Consider the following 13,660-nt stretch of genomic DNA (forward strand, 5'->3'; position numbering starts at 1 on the left):
ATACCCATACCGTGAATAATCATCGGTAAAGGTAATGAAGTAAGAATAACGTCCCCTGGCTAGCACATCGAATGGGCCACATACATCTGTATGTACTAGGGTAAGTATTTCAGTGGTCCTCTCCCCATGTCCTACAAAGGGCAGTCTAGCCATTTTTCCTTGAAGACAGGACTCGCAAACTGGATATGACTCGGAAGTCAATGAGCCTAAAAGCCCATCTTTATCCATTTTGTTCATTCTGTCCTCTCCAATATGGCCAAGCCTGAGGTGCCACAAATATCTTTGGTTTATCTCATCTCTGGATCTTTTGGATCCTTTGGCACTCACATCTTGCTCGGTAACATTCACAGATACATCCATATGTAAATGATAGAGACTGTCAATCATGAAACCACGTGCGACTATTTTATTTTCTCAAAAAATAGAACAGCAGGTCTTTGTCAAATGTAAAAACATGACTTCCTGTGCTAGACATGAAACAGGAAATCAAATTTCTGCTAGCAACAGGTACATAATAACAGTCTCTAAGTATAAACTAAATCCAGACGGTAGTCGAGATGGGTAGGTGCCCACAGCCACAGCAGCAACTTTTGCCTCCGTTGCCAACCCGAAGGGTTACGCCACCTTCCGCCAGCCTTCTACTTTCCTTTAGACCCTGCATGTAGTGCACAAATGAGCACTAGAACCAGAATCTATAACCCAACCTAGAAGTAGATAGAAACCGTTAGATTAGTTTCAATAAGAGCAAGTCTATACCTTCTGAAGGTGTGTCACCTTTCTTGTTCTTCAGGCTTCTCGAGGTATGAAAGGACAGTTTCTCTTCAAGTGCCTTCGACATTGCAGTGGAAACATTTTCCTTTGTCGTTTAGCCTTTTTCTTTTGAACTTCCTTTTGCTCTTGTCTTTCTTCTGCTTCTTGCAGGCTTCTTTTTTCTTCCAAGTAGACTTCTCTTGGAACCAGAAGTCAACTCACAGCAGCAGGACATTGCCCCTTGAACCTTTCAAGGCTCCCTCAGCAGTTACCAACATGTTGATTAGTTCAGTCTTAGTGCATTCAATCTTATTCATGTGGTAGTTTACTATAAACTGACCAAATGAATCAGAAGTGACTGTAGGATCAAATCCACTTGCAATTCCTTGTGCATGTCCATACCGAGCTTCTCAAGCTCCTCTAGGGTCCCTTGATCATGGTCAGACCGTGATCCATGGACAGACTGCCCTCGCGCATCTTCGCTTTGAAAAGCCTCTTGGACACTTCAAAACGAGCTGTGCGACTCTGCTCACCATACAACTCTTGCAGGTGTGCCAGTATGTCCCTAGCAGTCTTTATATTTTCATGCTGGCATTGGAGTTCATTAGACATGGATGCCATCATATAGCATTTTACTCTAATGTCATCATCCAACCACTTTTTATGCATCTCACGCTGAACATCAGTAGGACGTGCTGGTAGTGTGGGGATATCTGAATCGAGTATGTAGCCTATCTTCTCACAGTCCAAAACTATTTTGAGATTTCTAAGCCAGTCTTTGTAATTGGTTCCGGTCAGTCGGTTGGTCTCAAGAATACGGGTCAAAGGGTTTGAAGCCGACATTGTATCTGCAGAGAGTAAAGATTCTAGTTAGACTTTTGTACTTGATCCTAATCTGTTCTAAGGTCTTTTAGAACAAATGTAACTCCCACTATTTTCTCGAATTCCTCACACTCCCCTGGTAGGAAAACGGAAATCCCACACGACTAGGGTTTCTAGTGGGTACTGCGGTCCCACCGATTTACATGCCACCTCACCTAACAGTTATTGGTGACACATAGATGGATGAGTGTACAACTCTTGTACAATGCTTCTCAAGCATGTTGCAGTGTAACTTGGTCTCTAAGCCATGAAGACCTCACCTAACAGTTATTGGTCCCATTTCTTAGTTAAGTCAGACCCACCGTATAACCGTAGGAATAAAGTCGTCATTGGGTCCTCACCTAACAGTTATTGGTGCCCAACCCCACCTTTACCCTACAACATCTCATGTCTATAGAGAGGTCCAGCCCCCCGATGCAACTTGACCACTGTGTCCAGCCGAGACAAATCAACATCAGAAAGGCCTTAGCAGCTCTACTACAGTGGAAGACCTATTGACTTAATATTGGTTAATCAGGTCTTAGTGTTTGCAACTTGAGCCCTTCATAAGAGGTAATCGAACAATTGGCCAGGTAAGCAGGTGGGAGGCTCCCCTTACTCAGAGAGTAAGGTCCTAATTAAGTAACCACCTTTCATGCTTTCCTAGACACCAATTAGATCAATTAATCTAATATGACTTGCTCATGTCGGTTCACTCTCGACTTGATTGAGGAGGTTTTGATTTAGGTCTCAATTGGGTTTGCTACATCACATGTAAACCTATCTACCCGACTCGCATTCACATCACATGCAAACGGCGCATCACAGGCAGTTATAATCGCAGCAATCAAATTAAAGCTAAACTTTAACTAGGTGATGATCATGGATTCTAATTAGGTCGTATTACAAGCACATGCACATCAATCGATCAAGTGGTCTTCAACTCTTGAATTGGTTCCAAGCCTCCTTGATTCGATCCTTGATCAACTCTTGATCCCATCGCCATCAACCGCTTAGATCACCTTTCATCTCATGCCTTTGCTTCAACTTGATCGTTGATGTACATCACATCACAGAAATACAACCAGATGTAAAATAAAAATAAAAATAAATTACATCTCCTTTTAGGAGGCACGCAGGCCTCTCAAAACATCAAATAAGATGCATGCAAGCATCTGAAAAATTACATGACATCGCAGATCACATCGCAGGTCATTACATTTGATACCAAAAGGGTTGAATCCTATGATCATCACCGTATGCAACAATTATAATTTTCAGATCTGAAAACTAACTGATTATATCATGACATAGGTCGCTGATCATGCTAATCATGATTCTAAACTTTGTAATCCCATTAACAATGCAATTAGAATCATCTTTTTATCACATAAAAATCAGCATGAAAAAATCAGCACCCCTGAAAAATCTGCATGCAGAATTTTTCAGCATGCATGATCATTCAATTTTCAGATCTAATAGCCTTTAGATATTTAATTCTTACCTTAATCTACGAAGCCTAGGCTCTGATACCACTGTTGGGAACCCGCCCATGCCGCTGATATTTCAAAAATTTTCAGATGGCAGCGGAATCGGCATGCACGGGTTCGACGTTCATCGCATGAACGTTGTTTCGAGACCTTTCGTAATTAGGTAAGAATTAAAACTTTTAAAACTATTAGGAAGATCAAATCTTCACCTTGCGCGGGTAGATGATCACCGCAAATCTGAATTCGTGGTTTTGGAAGAGGGTTCGCTTGAAGCCGTTCAAACGTCCGGCCTCTACGGGTATCCACACGAAGCAGGATCCGATCCAAGCTCTGTCTCACCGGGGTGCTAGCTCCCTTGCAGAGATAGCTTTTGATGGCTGATCTCCTCTCTTTCAATCAACTCTTGATTGCTTGAGAGGAGGAAGAAGAAGGATGAAGAAGAGGAAGAAGAAAACCCTGCAGCCTTCTTCTTCATGCGTTGGAGCCAAGGAAGAAGACCAAGAGGAGGGAGACGCCTCTCTTCTTTTCCCTTGCTGATGGCGGCTGAACCAAGAGGAGGAGAGGGGTCCACGGCTGAAGAGGAGGAAAGATCATCTAGGGCGCCGGCCCTAGTCCTCCTTTATAAGGATGAAGGGCTCCTACAAGTTAGGAGCCCTTGACTACTTTCCAAGAGGGGGCGCCGGCCCCCTCTCTCTTCATGTCGCACCAACAAGTGGAGAGGGGCTGATGCCCCTCTTACTTGGTTAACCTAATCCTCTTCCAAAGAGGATTAGGTGCCTCTCTCATGGTTTAATCCTAATCTAATTAGGATTAGCCAAATTGGGTTCAATCTATGCTAGTCCTAATCCAATTAGGACTTGAATGAAATGACTCAATTGAACTCTTCAATCCTAATCCAATTAGGAGTCATGTTGATTAGATTAATTAATTTAGACTTAAGGAATCCTAATCCAATTAGGATTTGTTTAATTTTAGTCCTAATCCAATTAGGACTCTATTTGAATCCGAAGTCCTAATCCAATTAGGATTTCTAGGAATCCTACTCCAAGTAGGAATCCAATTTTAATTCAAAATTCCTAATCTCATTAGGATTGTAGGAATCCTATTCCAAGTAGGAATCCCAGTCCTACTCCAACTAGGATTCCCAGTCCTAATCCAATTAGGACTCTAGGAATCCTACCCGAAGTAGGATTCTTGTTTCAAGTCCAATTAATTAATTCCCTTTGTTCCTTCTTCAACTTCTTATCAATCAAATTGATTACTTGTGATTCCTAATCACGATTTCAACCATCGGATCGGTCAATACTTCTAGTGTGTGTGACCCCATAGGTTCTATTCTGACTGGTAGTGAGATATATTGTGATCTCTATCACTATATCATTGAAAACTCCTTTCAATGGGTTGGAACGATTCCAACTCAACTCATTAGGGTTTATCGATCATCAAGATAATCCCTATGAGTCCCACCATCCACCAGTGACACCTAGCAGCATGTAGTGGCTACCCAGCAGAATGGAATGATGAACCTCTAGGTGCAGTTAACATGTGATACAGTCCTACTATCGTGGATCCCTACAGGACGGAGGTCATGGACAACTCGTCAAACCCCATCGTCTGTCATATGTCAAGATTTATTCGACTTGAGTTCGATAGTGGAAAACTCTTTTTCCACTTTATATTACTGCCCTGGCCAAGGTCTTAGAACTCAGTCTAACAAATCACATAGGATCACTCCTCTTCTATCAAGGTCGATAGATTCCTTATAGGTGCATACCCTACTCCTACAGTGAACTACTGCAGCCAATCTACACTGCATGGACCCATATGGCTAGAGACCATGTATGTGTGCAGTCAAACTACAATAACCTCACTGTGAGTAGCCGAAGCACCGCAGGTCAAAGGACCAGTCACACTACTGCAACATCAAGCAAGTCACTGACGAGTGGATAGACATCCAAGTGACTTCTTGTCTTGGTCACGCTCAGTACCCTTGTTCTCTAACAAGCACCTGCACTATCACTTCAGTGTCCCTACACTGTGGACTCAAGTCTCGTCCATCCAGAAGGAAAGTGATCTGTGCACTGATCGGATCGATCACCGTCCTCGTGATGATCCATTGATCAGGAGCATTTAGAAATTAATCACCAATGATACATGGCTCAAATTCTCAACTCTTGAGAATATGTATCATCATCTTATTAATTTCTTGGACGATTCATAGACACATAAACAATATGAATGAAAAGATGCCTTTTATTTATTCAATAATAAATAGTCAAGTACAAAATTATGTCCCTAGAATCAACAATGTGTCAGCCAAATTGGCTTCTAGGGCATACATCTAAAAGCACCTTGTACCTCAAAATAAGTTGTTCATCTGGGAAAAGCATCATGTAAGGGTGATGGTATTCTTAGAGGGCTCAAGAAGAATCCTAGATAAGTGTCTGCTACGAACATTGCAGTTCCTTTCTTGTCACGAATTTCTAGATCAAATTCTTGTAGTAAAAGAATCCATCGAATCAGACGGGGTTTGGTGTCCTTCTTTGCAAGAAGGTGTCGAAAGGTAGCATGATCAGTGAATACGGTAACCTTGGATCCTAATAGGTAAGATCGAAACTTGTCTAGCACGAATACTACAGTTAGCAATTCTTTCTCAGTGGTGGTGTAGTTTAATTGTGCATCTGAGAGTGCTTTACTAGCATAGTAGATGACATGAGGTACCTTATCTAGCCGTTGCCCTAAAACTGCCCCAATGGCATAGTCAGATGCGTCACACATCAGTTCAAACGGAAGGATCCAATTAGGAGGCCGTATGATAGGTGCAGTGGTCAATTTCGAGCGAAGATTTTCAAATGCCTCTTTGCATGCTTCATTAAAGACAAAGGGAGTGTCCTTGGCAAGAAGGTTGCACAAGGGTTTGAAAATTTTACTGAAATCCTGAATGAAGCGACGGTAGAAACCAGCATGGCCAAGGAATGATCGGATTTGTTTCACAGTTTTAGGTGGAGGGAGATTGGAAATAAGATCGACTTTGACTTTATCTACTTCAATGCCCCTCTTGGACACGACGTGTCCTAGAACTATGCCTTCTTGAACCATGAAATGGCTCTTTTCCCAACTTAATACTAGGTTGGTCTCCTTACATCTTTTCAAAACTAAGGTCAAATTGTCCAGACAATCGTCAAAAGATAGGCCAAAAACTGAGTAATCATCAATGAACACTTCTAGAAAGTTTTCCACCATATCTGAAAAAATGGCCATCATGCATCGTTGAAAAGTTGCGGGTGCAGTGCATAGTCCAAAAGGCATCCTCCTATATGCAAATGTGATAAGTGCATAATAATTTATAATTTAGTTATATTTCCATAGCACTTATCAATGTTCTTAAACTGAAATACGCATTTTACCATAAAATTGAATAATCGTTGAAATAAATTTACAATATGGTAAAAAGAAATAATAATAATTCTTTTCTTAAACCAGATTCTGAACTTGTTCTCTCTTGGTTGCAATCTTTCATGAAAACTACAGAAAAACATATAAGGAGATTGTGTTCACTCGGGTAAGGTTATAATTAAATGGATTTTGGTCCTGATTAGATTGAAAGTTATAATTGTATGGAAAATATTTGATTACCCTTTTTATTAAGTCATGGTCTTAGTTTTGACCGGTCGAGTTCGATCTGAAGCAGCTTAGCAAGAATTAAATTTAAATGACAATGGGCTCAAGGACAAGTCAACCATCATGACCCACCTCAAATCCAAAGTCAATTCCCAACCAATTCCTTACCAGCCTTCATATAAAATTTATAAATTGAAAAAAAAAGAAGATAATTAATATATAAAATAAATAAAAATAATTTCGGGGAGAATCACTGGATTCACTGTTCATATGAACAGTGTCCCGTAAAAACACTGTTCATATGAACAGTGGGAAATAATATAATAAAAAAAAATATAAATAAATAAATAAAATTGTTTCACTGTTTATCTCCTTCCTCCCTCTATCTATTCTTCCCATGATCTCGCCTCACAGAGCGCCCCGCTGCCCGTTCCAGCCACGAGTCCCACGCGGTGCAGCCAGATCCAGATCCTCCGCCTCCTCTTTTGCCCGTGACGCCTCCGGCATCTCCCCGTCGATCCTGCGGCCAGCCCTCTTCCCAGCAGCCGAGATCCAGCTCTTCCTTATCAGCCCGTTCCAGCCGCATCCAACGAGCACACCAGCGAGCAGCTCCTCCATCTTCTCCGAGGTCCGGCCGTCCGCGTTCCTCCCATTGATTCCCAGCTCCAATCCCTGTGATTCAGCCTTCACCGCGATCCCAGCCGACTGCATTCAACGAGCCGGTAACCCAGCTCCTTCCGGATCGGCAGCCGCTTCGAGCTCCATCTTCGCCCGAGATCATTCCCAGCATCACGCCCTCCTCCTCTCTCGGGATCCATCGCTGGTCTTCGGCGAGCTATAAGAGGAAGACGAAGAAGAGAAAGGGGGAGGAGGGAGCTCGGTTGAGGAAAAACAGGGGGGACCCTGTTTCGGTGAAGAGAAGAAGAGAGCCGAACCAGAGAAAAGAAATAAAAAAAAAGAGAGAAGGGGGGAGGGAAAGAGAATATTTTGTGATATTTTGAGAATGATGGGAGGTGAAGGCTTTCTTTTGAAGATGGGAGGTCGTCCGGAAGCCATGCTCGGCTAAACGTCTAGTCTAGGGCTGGATGAAGCCCTAGCAATGTATCAGGGCATTGTAGTTCTTATTTTCTTTATTATTTTGGAGCTTGTTTAAATTCTTATCTTCAATGAAATATTTCTTTTATGATGTTTAAACCTTGAACATGCCACTTACTAATCATGTTTGCTAAAGTAGTCTAAGATGATTCATGCCTAGGAAGATGAAGTGTGCTGCATCCTAGATTAGCATACTTAGGTAGACACTTCATGCTACACCGAAGATGGATCTTCCTAACACTCTTTATGCTTTTATTTTAAAAGGCTTGTAGCCAATTTGCATGCCTCTCCAAAAGATAAAAATTAAGAACACAGTCCCTAATGCAATGCTACGTGGTGGATTCCAAACCCTAGATCTATTTACGTTGATAAATTTCAATTCGCACTCATAGTTTAATTTAGTTAATTCAAGTTAGCAAATTCTTCTTCTTGAGTTATTTTTAAAAGAAAAATAACTTATTCTTCAATCCCTGTGGACCGACACCCGTAATCACTATCCTACAGGATACGTGCTATTGCGTGGTTTATTTTTGAAGTTGAAAGAACCGATCAAAATGTCCCAAATGGGCAAGTAAAGGTGGTTTTCTCTTGATCGTCCGGGTAAACAGGTACTTGATTATATCCAGAATAACCATCTAAGAAGCAGTAGAAACCTTGACCAGCCAACCGTTCCAAAATTTGATCTATGAAAGGTAGAGGGAAATGGTCCTTCCTAGTTATTGAATTAAGTTTTCTGTAGTCAATGCACACGCGCCAACCCGTGGTTGTGCGTGTTTGTATCAATTCTCCTTCCGTATTTTCAACCACAGTGGTACCTGATTTCTTGGGTACCACTTGTGTCGGACTCCACCCACTTACTATCAAAAATTGGATAAATGATTCCGGCATCTAATAACTTCACCACTTCTTTCTTGACTACCTCCTTCATGTTAGGATTGAGTCTTCTTTGCATTTCTCGGATGGGCTTTGCATCATCTTCGAGATGAATTCGATGCATGCAAACAGAGGGGTCAACCCCTTTCAAATCAGCTACAGACCATCCTATGGCATGTTTATTCTCTCTCTTCTAGTACCCTTAAAAGTTTACCCTCCTGTTCAGTAGATAAGTTGGCTGCGATGATTATAGGGAGGGTATATTCTGGTCCTAGAAAGGCATACTTAAGAGTTGTCGGAAGTGACTTCAACTCAAGTTTAGGTGGAGAATCAATGGAAGGACAAAGTGGTGCACTAGCAATGGGGGGAAGAGGTTCAGGTCGGATCTTCCAAGGAAGGGAACTCATGGGAGATTGATTGTCGAGTAAGATATTGACTTCTTCTATGGCCTTGTCCATACCAAAGTTGTCAATGTCAAAATGGGCCAAGCATGCCTCTAGGGGTCATCTGCTAAGATATAGGGAAGGGCTTCCTCTACAAAATCATCCATTTCGTCAATTAGGCAACACTCATCTTTCCTCACATGTTGGTCAGCGGCATGAAACACATTTAACTTAATTTTCATGTTTCCAAATGATATATCCATTGCCCAGTTCTACAGTTGATACATGCATTGGCTGTCGCTAAAAAGGGACGACCAAGAATCATAGGAATTTGTTTTTTTAGGTTGGGCACATGTTCCATGTCAAGGACGATAAAATCTACTGAAAAATAGAATTTGTCTACCTTGACAAGAACATCTTCAATCATCCCCTTGGCATCTTCACCGATCTATCAGCCAATTGTAAAGATACCGAGGTAGGTTTCAATTCACCCAACCCAAATTTTTCATAGACTGAATAGGGTAGAAGATTCACACTTGCCCCTAGATCTAAAAGTGCTCGATCAATGGAGTTATCTCCTATGACACAGGAAATAGTGGGAGCGCCAGGATCTTTGAATTTTGGAGGGGTGTTGTGTTGGAGAATGGAACTTACCTGCTCAGTTAGGAGGATCTTTTTAGGCACATGTGTCCTAGATTTTCGCTTTTGGGTGCAAAGGTCTTTGAAAAATTTGGCATAGGAGGAAACTTGTTTGATGGCATCAAGGAGTGGGAGATTGATTTTAACTTGTTTGAAGACCTCCATCATCTCTTCTAATGAAGTTCCCTTCTTGCCAAAGGGAGAGGGTGCATTAAGTGCTTCAGGGAATGGAGCCTTTGGAATGTGGGTTGTGGCAGATGGTGGACTAGCTGAAGAAGATTTTGGGTTTTCATGTGATACATTCCTCTCCTCTTCTTCACCTTCCTTATTGTTGACCTCCCCAACCTTATTATCTATTATATGTCCACTCCTTAGGGTAGTCAAAGCATTGGCTTGCTCATGATTTAGTCGAGTTTCTTGAGCCACGTATTGTCCCCTAGGATTACTCATTGGTTGACTTGGAAGCTTACCTTCCTCTCGCTTGTTTAATGCATTGGCTAGTTGACCCATTTGGGATTCTAGCTTAGCAATTGATTGCGTGTGAGAATGCAATAGTTGTGTGTTTGCCTCCAAACCTTGAAGGGCAGTCAACACTTTCTCCTCAAAGGCTGTATTTCTTTGGGTTGGAGGAGGAGGGTGTTGAAATTGAGTTGAGGGACGGCAGAGATGAAAATTCTGCGGGTTTTGAAAATTTTGGGAGTAGGGTTGGGCATTATTCGAATCTTGCTGCCTCCAAGAAAAATTTGGATGATTCCGCCATCCCGGGTTATATGTATTGGAAAATGGGTCATTACCCGGTCTAGGCTGTGTCTGAGCTGCATTGATGTTTCTTGCACGAGTTCGGGGAATTGGGGCACTGAGGGGCACTCATGAATAGGGTGCGATGGGCTAGAACAGATAGCACACACTTGTGCTTGGGACAAGCTAACGATATGTCCTCCTATCATCAATTGATCAATCTTATGGACAATGCATCTACCTTGCTAGACAGGTCCATGGAATGACTTATTTCACAAATGGTCCCTTTTCTTTGAGAACTCGGGGGTACTTGACGAGAACAGGAAGCATGGTGGAGGGAGTTTTCATTAAGATTTTCAAATAATTGCCATGCTTCATGCTCATTTTGAAGCATGAAAGTCCCCCGCATGCAGCATCGATCATCTGACGGTTTCGTTCAGTCAATCCGTCATAGAAACATTGCACTAGCTGCCACTTAGGTATTTGATGATGAGGGCATTTACGGCTTAGGTCCCGAAATCTCTCCCAAGTTTCATGAAATTCTTCTCCCTCAGTTTGGGAGAAGCTTGTAATGGCACGTCTAAACTGGTTCGTTCTTCCTATGGGAAAGTATTTTTTAAGGAATTCTTGTCGCATTTGATCCCAAGAACGAATCGAGTTAGCTTCTAAAGAATTCAGCCATTGTTTGGCTCTATCTTTAAGGGAGAAAGGGAATAATCTAAGTTTCAGAGCATCATCAGTGAAGTTCTGAATCTTGACAGTGGTGCAAATCTCAAGAAATTCATCTAGGTGTTTATATGGTTCTTCGTTGGTGAGCCCATAAAAAAATGGGAGCATTTGGATCACACTAGATTTTATTTCGTATTGTACAGCTGCTACTTCAGGTAATCGAATGCAAGATGGGAAAGTGTAAATGGTGGGAGTAAAGTACTCCCTCAGGAGTTTGGGTTGGTCTTCAGCCATCTCAGGAGGTGGGGATGATTCTATTGTTTAGATCTCAGCTCGAATATTTCTAAGGGTCCGTTCTATTTCAGGGTCAAAAGGTAATAGGTCACGTACTCTAGAACGACTCCCTTGCATACACTAGTACTTGATCATCAAGCATGCAATAAAAGAAAAATACATAAATCCTTGTATTTGTCCTAAAATCACTAGACAGCTCCTAACTGGTTTGAAGAGGGCACCTAAGCCTCCAATCCGGTCTAATGAACCGAGTTGACCAGGTAAGCTCCCAGGTAAGTGGAGGGTCACGATGCGTTCGCAAAGGTCCCACTTAAAACCCACTTGCCTCGAACAGATGAACTGTCTCCCTTATAGGGACGAAGCTTGCCTAGACATCAACTAAGCCACAGAGCGAAATTGGTGCAACTTTCGGTGATCTTCGTCCTATTGAGCTCAAATGTCCCTAGGGCCAACGTCTAATTGATTTTAATTAAAGTGACACTATGTGAGATTGAGTTCATCTAAGTTGGGCAAGAGTCCGGTGATAAAATCTGGCTCTTATCTTGTTGGGGTGATTGCCCTTACTATGTGCGGATTAATTTGTGTATGTGTATCAAGCATGCATTCACACTTTTGCTGAAATTAAAATCAAACAATCACCACAAAATTTCAATCTAATAATAAATTTAAACAAGAAAGGTTTAGAGGTTACCAAAGGAAATTTCCCCAGCAATTTAAAATTTTTTTAGGCAAACTTCTACAGCATTCCTTTTCCAGTAGTTCTCTTTTGATCATCCCAGATTTTTTTCTCGATTCCTGACCAAATAATATAAAAAGAAAAATTAAAATTTAGTAGGAGAGAAAAGGAGATAAAAAAAATAACAACAATAGAAATATTTTTATTTTAGATATATATATATATATTTTTATTTTTTAATGAAAGAAAAAATAACTATGCTAGCAATCCCCGGCAATGGCGCCAAAAATTGATCGGTTATTTCAATTTCAAAAATAAACCACGCAATAGCACGTATCCTGTAGGATAGTGATTACGGGTGTCGGTCCACAGGGATTGAAGAATAAGTTATTTTTCTTTTAAAAATAACTCAAGAAGAAGAATTTGCTAACTTGATTTAACTAAATTAAACTATGAGTGCGAATTAGAATTTATCAGAATAAATGGATCTAGGGTTTGGAGTTCACCACATAGCATTGCATCAGGATTTGTATTCTTTATTTTTTTATCTTTTGGAGAGGCATGCAATATTGGCTACAAGCCTTTTAAAATAAAAGCATAAAGAATTTTAAGAAAATCCATCTTCGGTATAGCAAGAAGTGTCTACCTAATTATGCTAACCTAGGGTGCAGTACACCTCATCTTCCTAGGTATGGATCATCTTAGACTACTTTAGCAAACATGAATAATAATAGCATGCCCAAAGTTTAAACATCATAAAAGAATTTTTCATTGATAATAAGAATTTAAACAAGCTCCAAAATAATAAAGAAAATAAGAACTACAATGCCCTGTAACATTGCTAGGGCTTCATCCAGCCCTAGACTAGACGTTTAGCCGAGCATGGCTTCCGGACGACCTCCCATCTTCAAATGAAATTGATCACCTCCATTTTTCCCAAAATATCCAAAACTATTCTCTTTCCCCCTCCTTTCTCTCTTTTTTATTTCTTTTTCTCTTCTTCCTCTCGGTTTTCTTCTCCTTTTCACCGAAATAGGGGGTCTCCCCTGTTTTCTCAACCGAGCTCCCTCCCTCTGTTTCTTCCCCCCCCCCCTTTTATAGATCAATCGTTGAAGCATCGAGAGGGGGAGGATGCGTGATTGCTGGGGATCCGATTGCTTGGGGGCTGGATTTGGAAACGGAAGGAGGGCGTCAATCCGTGGGATCACCAGCTGCATTTGAAACGGGCGGAAGAAATGGGAGCTTGATCGACGGGAGGAAATCATGGAAGAGATCCTGGGTGCTTGGATCACAGTGCTTGCAGACGCGGAGGCTTGAAGTGTGGGATGCATCACCGGCAGAAGAAATGGTGCTGGAGGACCGCTGCAGACGGACGCTGGGAACTGGACTGGTGCTAAAACTCGGAAGCGGGATCGTTGGGATCATGGGGACGTTGAAAGGAGCTGGAGATCCGGAAGAGTGGAGAACGTGGATCCGTGGTTGCAGAGGCGGGAAGGAAGATGGCTGCGTTGCCTTGTTCATGGATGGTTGGATCAAGCTTGTAGTCCGGGTGTGGGAGTTTCCGGAAGAGG

General features: G+C 41.8%; 1 non-coding gene across 1 annotated transcript; it reads left to right on the plus strand.

Annotated features, from left to right (window-relative positions):
- Window positions 1-10,931: 10,931 nt before the first annotated feature.
- LOC120105190 lies at window positions 10,932-11,037 on the plus strand. Its single transcript, XR_005507560.1, has one exon. It is a non-coding gene; the product is annotated as a small nucleolar RNA R71 (small nucleolar RNA).
- The last annotated feature ends 2,623 nt before the right edge of the window (window positions 11,038-13,660 follow it).

This window comes from Phoenix dactylifera, unplaced genomic scaffold, assembly GCF_009389715.1.
Source record: "Phoenix dactylifera cultivar Barhee BC4 unplaced genomic scaffold, palm_55x_up_171113_PBpolish2nd_filt_p 000220F, whole genome shotgun sequence".
Taxonomy (NCBI): Eukaryota; Viridiplantae; Streptophyta; class Magnoliopsida; order Arecales; family Arecaceae; genus Phoenix; species Phoenix dactylifera.